The sequence below is a fragment of the Marmota monax genome, unplaced genomic scaffold, assembly GCF_021218885.2.
Source record: "Marmota monax isolate L192 unplaced genomic scaffold, Marmota_monax_Labrador192_F-V1.1 WCK01_AAM20220418_F8-fsc00409, whole genome shotgun sequence".
NCBI lineage: Eukaryota > Metazoa > Chordata > Mammalia > Rodentia > Sciuridae > Marmota > Marmota monax.
This window is the reverse complement of record NW_026693620.1, coordinates 253,468-263,393: the sequence shown is the minus strand read 5'-3', so window position 1 is coordinate 263,393 and position 9,926 is coordinate 253,468. Positions and strand designations below refer to the sequence as shown.

Sequence of the window (9,926 nt, the reverse complement as noted above, 5' to 3'; positions counted from 1 at the left end):
AAGTGTATTATTCTTTAGCAAAAATTTATGATTTGTATAGATTTAGTAAGGAAGCAATTCTGAAACACTGATGGGCTTTTCATAAGGCATGAGATTATTGCTAGCACTTCATTATTTGGAAGAAAGATCAGGACTGGATTCACGGGATCAGACACATTGAGGACAGCACCCCACTGGGAAACCCAAGAGTCCATCTACTATGAATAACCTCTACCACCTCCAGATATTTGAAAATGTTCTTCAAATTCCTCCAAATATAAAATATTGTTCATATTTTATGTGTTAGAAACATGAGTTTTTTTGGAAATAAATACATATCATCATTGCTCTTTGATATTATCAATATTTTATGTTAGTCTATTGGCAAGAATTTTCTAAATTGTTATCTAAAATAAACAATTTTAACTCATTGGAATATACAAAAAATAACCTCTAATTCTTACAAAGTATATAGCACTATACTAAGGGGTAGGAAGGCACATAAAGTGTGATGAGATTATTTCTATGTGGGAAATAACAATAGTGACACCAGTCTTGGAGATCAGAAACAGGTACTTGTTCCACAGGTGTTGAAGATTAAACACCCGAGAAATGCTATGGCAAGCACAGAAAGAATTTTTTTTTTTTTAAGAAAAAGATACCAGTAGGCTTCTCCAAAGAGAAGGAGACCCAGAACTGGTTGTTCATGATTCTGGGTTCGTCTTTGTCTTTTATAGACCCCAGAAGTCCTCACCTTCTCTTTCTGTTCATGTTTCTGCCTAAGGTCAGGAAAGGACAAGAGCACAGGGGGTAATTGTTAGCAACCCATTGAGCTTGGAAGTGTGTTCCCAGAGGTAAGCTGTAAGCAACCCATTGTCTTTTCTGTTTGATAATTAGTGATAACCAGTCATCAACCTGTCTCAACTCCCGTCACTCAATATCTACACTAACAGACCTTCACCCCCTGCCTCAGTTTGTTGAGGAATGTGACATATACAGTCCCCTCTGGCCAGGTGGGGCTATAGTCATTATGTGTTTCAGCAAAAGAAAGCCTGCGGGAAGGCAGCACAATAGGTTCATTTTACAAAAACTTTTTCTTAACTTCATGTTCCTACCATTCTCATCTATCTGTCTATCTATTCCCCACTCAAGGACTTTTGGCCCCTAAATTCTTTTAGGGTACATAGATGTCAACTCATTCTGGATACTTCCTGCTGAAAAGGGGTTATATCTCAAGGAATAAAACTCAAAGTTCTTGTTCTCCCTCAGAAGGGGTATTGAGAGTCAAGGGTATTTAGCATCAGGATAGTCCAGAAGTCCATGATGATAGCTGGTGAGTGACTGGATGATGTGTACACAGGGCAGCAATCATGCTAAGGAAAAATAAGACAGCAAAGCATTTTTTGTAAACAATTATTATGAAAGTAATCAGTATTATTGGCTGGCCTCTGAAAGCCATGAAGATGGAAATTCATTAATGCTCTAGGTGGGATCCATATGCCACTGATTTGTGAGTGGAGGCCAGTTAAGGCTTTAGAAACATCAGCAGAGTTGTTAGAAACATATGCACAACATTTAGTTTTTATAATGCCACAGATGTCCCAATAAGATGTAGTTAATGTATCTAATGCCATCTGATTTTTATAAATATGTCTCTATTGGCATTACCTCTCTGTTTAGTAGAGATCACTAACTTTCTGTCACTTAGGGATAGATAATAATTCTAGCAAACACAGACAAAGCCTGCCTATAGAGGAGTTGGCAAGGTCTGTAGGTCTTAAATTGATGTCCCCCCACCTCAAAAAAAAAAAAAAAAAAAAAAGAATAAGATAGCTTTTTAAGTCCCAGAGCAACTAAAATTTAAATGTGACACTTTTCTTTGGTCTGGTCTTAAATTGCTTTGGGCAATTGCTCATTCAATTCTATCTGTAAAACGGAGTTATAGTTTATATTTCCCTTAAGAGTTATCTCTCCCTTTCCTCCAAGTAGTATTTGGGCCAAGCTTGGGTACAGAAAATATTAGGCAGCTTTTCCCAGGGTTTGAAGGTCAAAGGAATTTCAAGGCATAAGTACATGTGTCAGATGGTGTGTTATCTATCTGAAAGTGAAGGGGGGAGAAGGTGTCCCTAAGTACCTCTCCACTGTCTGAACCAGAACAAGGCATCCTTTGATAACCTGTGTACCTTAAAGGTGTTGGCCACCACCCTTTGAGGCCTGAATAGGACTCTCAAGTCATTCAGATTAGTCTCCCTTTACAAATGCATCTTTCAGAGTTCCCTCATTCTGGGTTCCTTTATCTCCTATGGTCCTCGAAATGTTAGTGTTTACATATTGAGATTGAAAAAGATTTGGGCAGGTTGGATTTGGTTGCTCCTTACCAAAGAATGACCCCCAAATCTCCTTTGTGTTACTTCCTTCTTAAAGGGAGAAACCCTGATTTCTCTGTACTATGTTTACTCCCAGGTATAGAAGCACTATTGATTGCATTGAGCATCTTGGAAGAGACAAGCCCATTGTTGAACCCCAGAGAATGAGAAAGTGCCACAGTGTTCAAGCCTTTCCTGATCATTAGAGATAAAGGCTAAAATACTTTACATTTGCTGTGGGCAAAAGGAGTTTCCAAAGGGCAAGAAACACATCTAGTGATTATTGAACACTTAATGCTCTTTCCCTGGAGGAATCTAAGGAAGAGGTTAATTGAAAGACCAAGGCTTTTCCTTACCTGTATTTATACATGTATCTAGGAAATTCATGTCAAATTCATTCCACTGTCTTTTCTATTCCTATCTCCCCTCCCTCCCGGCATTAGTCACGGTTCTCTAGAAGAAACAGAAACAACAGAAGGTATGATTATAAAAGGGGCTTTATTAGATTGGCTTAAATAACCAGAAGCTGGATATTATATAATTGCTATCAGCTGTTTCCTAGCTGTAGGAACCAGTAGCTGTACAGTCCAAAATGTTAAAGCCCCAGAACAAGAGAGATCAATAATACTACCCCAGTCTGAAACCAAAGGCTTCTGGAAACTCCCTGTTAGAATCATTTGCTTTGGAAGAGTGAATTACCAAGAGTTCTCAGGCATTCAAGAAGAATCAAGTGGGTTTCAAGATGGAAGAATAGAGAGGCCACTTCCTTGGCTGCTCTGTGCTCTGAAATCAAGAAGAGCAAATGGGCATCTTCTCTGCAAGGTGGGTGAATAAACAAAAATAGGGAGGACTTTACTGGAATTTAATAATGAATACTCAAAACAGATTAGAGAATCCAGGAGTTGGATATAATAAAATAAGGAAGAAATTCCCAGTGCTACAGCCCTGGCCATGACCAGGGGCATAAAGAAGAATGTCCTTCCACAAACACAGTGAAGGGATAAGGGAATTAAAGAAACCTATATTTTTAGGAGGACTGAGGCATGTCTGAGTACAGAAATTTTTGAGATCAAAGACACTTCTCAACTAAACTGAAAGTTGTGCTGCACAATATCCTTGCATGGGGAAGAACCAGCACCTATACCAGCAGCATACAGAAGACAGAGGAAGGAACCACTTTCAGCCATGGCACAGGGGCTGGCAGCTGAAAGATCTGATTTCTGGCAAACATGAATCTGGCCTGACAATCACACCTGGCAAACCCTTTATTTGAAACAGAGTGTACCCAAGTGACAAAAAGAAAATCAAACATAGAAAGAGCTTTACACAGGTGACAACTGGTTGTGGAAACCCACCCAGCTTCCCCTCCCTCCCCCTGCAAGAGAGGAGAGAGTAAGTGCCACTCTGCATCCCTTTTACAATTCACTCTCCATCCAGCTCTGCCTAGTGACCCCTTTTAAAGATTTCACCCTCATTCTACCATGGAAATGGATATGGGGAGACCAGAAACATTCTGGTCCAGAATGGCGGGGGAAGTGACTGTGGGGCCTCTTGTGGTCACCCTGTGAGGACTGGAGCCATAGCACCTGGGAATATGGATGTCTTCCAAGGAAGGAAGGAAAGGATCCTCAAATTGTGCTCCTACCTGCACGGATATGAATCCAGGCCATGGCTTCCTTTCCTGAAGCTCCCCCTTCATCTTCCTGTTCTTTCCATAGTCATGTAGCCAATTGCTCAGCCAGGACAGTTACCCCGCCAGAGGAGTCAACATGCTGCACAATAGATAGAGACTTATCTGAAGACTCTGGGTTAGGGCAGGAAGCTGCTCCCATAGCATGAAAGGATCATCATTCCCTCCTCACTGGCCAGCCTCAAACTGCTGCTAGATGGAATTAACTGGCCTCTCTCTAATGCTTTCACTTGCAAGGCATAATGGCAGGCCATGTGCACCTGGGTAATAGAATATGGCTTCTTGAAAGGTCTTAAGTTTTAAGTCCAATTAACTATTGTATTGCTGCTAGAAACCCCCAACAAAGATTAACCTGACAAGGATTAAAGAGTTAGGTTAACACATACTTGCTTTATATTTCACAAGTATATGCATGTTCTTTTTGTTTTTCTTTTACTCTCCAAAGAATTAGGCATGAGGAAATACCAATAACCACATTTGATGAGACAAAACTAATTCATACAGAAGTTAAATGATTTGCCCCCAAAGTTAGTCTTCTCACACATGATTGAGGGGGAACTGAAGCACAATTATTCAGATTCTGGTCATAATGCTGAAAATAAAACCATAGCCATGGAACAGAATATTGTTGGCCATGAGTTTTTTTAAAGATAGAGAGAGAGAAAGAAGAGAGAGAGAGAGAGAGAGAGAGAGAGAGAGAGAGAGAGAGAGAGAATTTTTTAATATTTATTTTTCAGTTTTTGGTGGACACAACATCTTTATTTTATTTTATTTATGTGGTGCTGAGGATCGAACCCAGCGTCCCGCGCATGCCAGGCAAGCGCGTAACCGCTTGAGCCACATCCCCAGCCCTGGCCATGAGTTTTTACTCACTTCTCCTAAAATCTTTAGTTTTTAGTCAGCAAATCAAGTAAAAATTATTTTTTTTACCATGATCTCTTTTTCTTTCTTTTATTCTCTGTGTGTGTATGGCTGGACATTAAACCCAGTCCTCATGCATGCTAGGCAAGCACTTAACCACTGAGCTACATCCTCAGTCCTCATGATATTTTAAATTTGGACTAGCTGTCATGTCCTCTCTGATCAGCCTCATTTCAGACCGGAATATCCAATTCCTTCAATTCTTCCATAAGAGGAAGTCTTATAGCAAAACCCCAAGGAAACCCATGCTTGTTCTACCATTCTTAAAACAAAGATCACATTGATTCTCAAAATACAGTTTCTAAAATATTTTCTCCTATAATCCTGTTACCTCTACTAATAATGTTTCAATTATGCTCATTTGCTTATTTGTAAATAACCAAACTGATTTTCACATGCAAACTGCTCTTAAATCCATACCTTCTCTTGTTATGTATTTGAGAATAAACAACTATAACCAGTTCTTGACCTTTAATTTCACTAATTATTGTTGATGATGTTATGTTTTTATGAATAATTGCAACTCATTGTTCACATGTTGTTGGAGACCAGGATTCTTTTTCTAAAATTTTATTTCTCACTTCTATCTTTAACAAGTGGAAAAACTTGGGTCTACATTCTGAGTAAAACCATGATTGAAAATGTGGACTGCTGAAAAATTCAGATCTTCTTGTGTTCACAGTTATGGTTTTGAAATCAAATCATTATTCAATGCTATGAGTTTCCAACTAGCCTATACTTTGTCTATTATATCATCACTGAAAAACATTCAGTTTCCTTCCTGAAATTCAGGTGAAACAGGTCTCCCATTCACTTGATCTGTTAGCTGTGTTACCATGGAAAAGGAAACACCAGTCTGACATGCTTTGTTTGCAAGGAGTCTTTGTGAGAACTTGATGGTCCTTGCCTTATCTTGCAAGTGTTAATAAATCATACTTTAATTCTTTGCTCAAGAATGGTGTTTTCCTATATAAAAACAATGCTAGATGAATATGTAATTAAAAATTTTCCAGTGTCCATATTTTTAAAAAATAAAAACAGTCCCATTCACTTTCCCATGTTATTTTATTTCTGATGCTAAGGATTATATCCAGGACTTGTTACATGCTACATTGCTCTACTCATGTATCATAACCCCAGCTACTAATGTTCTTCATTTAATGCCATATGCTAAAAACATCATCACTTTAATAACATTTTTAATTTTTTAAAATTTGTCTTAGTTATACATGACAGTAGAATACATTTATGCACTTCGATATATCATACATAGATGGGATATAATTTCTCATTTTTCCGAGTGTACATGTTGCAGAATCATATTGGTCATGCAGTCACGCATATAAATAAAGAAATAATGTCTGTTTCAGTCTATCTTTCTTATCCCGACATCCCCTCTCCTACCCTCCTCTCATTTCCCTCTACCTAATCTATCGTTATACTTCTCTAGCGCTCTTCCCCCCCTCCACGTTTTGTGAATTAGCATCTGTATATTAGAGAAAACATTCAGCCTTTGGTTTTCCGAGATTGGTTTATTTCACTTAGCATCATATTCTCCAGCTCCATGTGTTTATCAGCAAATGCTATGTTTTCATTCTTCTTTAAAGTTGAGTAATATTTCATCAAATATATATATATCACATTTTCTTTATCCATTTGTATATTGAAGGGCACCTAAGTGTGTTCCATAGTTTAGCTATTGGGAATTGAGCTGCTATTAACATTGATGTGTCTGTGTTCCTGTAGTATGCTGATTTTAAACCAAGGAGTGGGATAGCTGGGTCAACTAGTGGTTCCATTCCCAGTTTTCTGAGGAATCTCCATACTGCTTTCCAGAGTGGTTGCACCAACAACATATGAGTCCTACAAGCAACATGTAAGTGTAACTTTTACCCAACAGTCTTGCCAACACTTACTGTTGACTGTATTGTTGATGATTGCCATTCTGACAGGAATGAGATGAAATCTTAGAGTACTTTTTTTCCCCAGCACTGTTTGTTGAATAGGCTCTTTTCTCCAGTTAATGTTTTTGGCAACTGTGTCTAGTATGAGATAACGGTATTTGTGTAGGTTTCCCCCTGTGTCTTCTATTTCTTAATATTGGTCTACATGTCTGTTTTGTACCAATATCATGCAGCTTTGTTACTATAGCTCTGTAGTATAGTTTAAGTTCTGGTATTGTGATGCCTCCTGCTTCACTTTTCTTGCTAAGGACTGCTTTAGCTATTCTGGGTCTTTTATTTTTCCAAATGAATTTCATGATTGCTTTTTCTATTTCTTTGAAGAACATTGTTGAATTTTTAATAGGAGTTGCATTAAATCTGTATAACACTTTTGATAGTATGGCCATTTTGACAATATTAATTCTGCCTATCCAGGAGCATGGGAGATCTTTTCAACTAATGTCTTCTTTAATTTCTTTCTTTAGTGTTCTGTGGTTTTCATTGTAGAGGTCTTTTACCTCTTTATTTAGATTGATTCCCAAGTACTTTCTTTTTTGAGGCTATTGTGAATGGGGTAGTTTTCCTAATTTCTCTTGCAAGTGGATTCATCGTGGGTGTATCGGAATATGTTTGATTTGTGGGTGCTGATTTTATATCCAGTTTTCTCATGGAATTTTTTGGACCTTCTAAGTATAGAATCATGTCATCAGCAAATAGTGATAGTTTGTGTTCTTCGTTACCCATTTGTATGCCTTTAATTTCTTTCTTCTAATTGCTCTGGCTAGAGTTTCAAGAACATTGATGAATAAAAGTGATGAAAGAGGGTATCCTTGTCTTGTTCCAGTTTTTAGAGGAAATGCGTAGATTTTTCACCATTTACAATGATATTGTCCTTAGGTTTAGTATAGATAGTTTTTATGATGTTGAGGTATGTTCCTAGTATCCCTAGTTTTTCTAGTGTTTTGAACATGATATGGTGTTGTATTTTGTCAAATGCTTTTTCTACATCTATTGAGATGATCATATGATTATTGTTGTTAAGTCTATTGACATGATGTACTATGTTTATTGATTTCTATATGCTGGACCAACCTGCATCTCTTGTATGAACACCACTTGATCATGGTGCACTCTTTCTAATATGTTTTGTATGTAATTTGCCAATTTTTTTTCCTTTTTTTGAAAAAAATTACTGAAGATTTGAAAAACTATTCCTAAAAAAATTGACTTTTCCAGAAAACTGTAGCTACACAATGCATTGAGTCTATCATGTTAAAACGTGCATAAGACACAAATACAAAAACAATGAAATAAGCCACCATTTTTCAACAATTTGAGCAAAGATATAATGCCTAAGGAACAACATGGTTGACTTGAGAAGGATGGGCTCTTTACTTTAAGCACCATTAAAAAAAAGGAGCACAAATGGATGAGTGTGTTCAGTTATATACATTGAACCTTTGGCACTAGGGATCAGGGCATTTTGTCATATAGCATTAACACATATTATAAAAGTGTGTGGTGTTGACGGAATAGAACCACCAGCATTCAAAAGCAGCTTTGTCAACTAGGCAAACACTCTACAGCATGTCTCTCTGTTGTCCATCATTGAATACACTGGTAGCAACTTTGAAATGAAATTAAAAGAAAGAAAGGAAAAAAGGAGCAGTAACCCCTTCTATTTTCTCTGTTTAAATTCAAGCAGAAAACAAACATCAATTCTGTTATACACTAACATCTTCAAAGTATATCATTTGTACAAGAGAAGGACTAAGAACAAAAATGTGTTTACAGAGATCCAAACACAAGTGAATGAAGAACCCCTCCTCACACTGCTTTCCGATGGTATTCAGGAGGGGCGACTTCATAATTGCTGGCACTAAACAAAGTTGCAGAATTCTTTGCCAGGTACTTGAGGAAATCTTGAAGATAATTCAGTAATAAAACAAGGCTCTTCTCATCCAGAGGTGTATAGGCCAACATTGCTCCAATTTGTACAAATAATCTCAGTAGAAGGGGTGCTCCATACACCTGGGACATGGGTGCTTCGGGATGATCTGCAAGTATTTCAGCATACTGTGGTCTCTCGAATTTGTAGAGCAGTTGGGTGCCCAGCAATACATTGAAGTATTCTTTTATTCCTTCCACAACTTCATTAACAGCATACTCCTTATTATCGATGTTTCCTCAGAGATTTCTTGTAATTTGCATAATCCTCAAGAACAGAATCCACATTCTTCTTCATGGGAAGATAAAAGAGCTGTTTTTGTCTGGTAATTAGGTCCCAGTCATCAACAACCATGGTTTTAGCTCTTCAGGAATCTTTACTTTAACTTCAACTCTGTTCATAAATGTTTCTTCATTTTCAACAGTAGTATCTACCTGGGCCCTTTTCTTCGGAGGAGGCTGAGGTGTCTCACTGGTACTGCCACCATCTCCATTTCCAGGTGTTTCCTGTTCTTTTTGGTTTTCACTTCAACATTTTTCTGTTGCAGACCAGATGTCTTCTTCCTGGAGCAGCCCCTCTCATCTTCCCCTCTGCATACTGTCCTGATTGGCTTTTTGAAGTTCTCGCTGTTTCTGCATATTGGTGTCCACGTACTTGATCACTCTGCTCTCTGGAAACCATTCATCCCAATTTTTATTCCAACCACTGTAATGTATAAAGTATTTCACTTGTTTGTCCTTTATGGCAACCTTAACGCACTTTGCTTCATAAAGTAGAGACCCATGAAAGCACAGCACTCGCTCACCCTCCTGGAATTTCGGCTTTGGGTCCTGCTTGGGTGCAATTTATAAGTGATTCCCACCTCCTCCTTCTCCCAACACCCCCAGCTACCACCCCCTACTCTCTACCCCACCCAACTTTGCGTCAGATGTGCCATCAGGCACAGTCAGCTCTTTATTTTTATTTTTTTATTTGTTTTCATTAGTTATGCATGACAGTACAATGCATTTATGAACTTTGATATATCATACATAGATGGGATATAATTTTTCATTTTTCTGAGTGTACATGTTGCAAAA

General features: G+C 38.0%; 1 pseudogene; it reads right to left on the bottom strand.

Moving 5' to 3' along the window:
* Positions 1-8,382: 8,382 nt before the first annotated feature.
* Positions 8,383-9,695, bottom strand: LOC124103176 (mortality factor 4-like protein 1; annotated as a pseudogene).
* Positions 9,696-9,926: the final 231 nt, after the last annotated feature.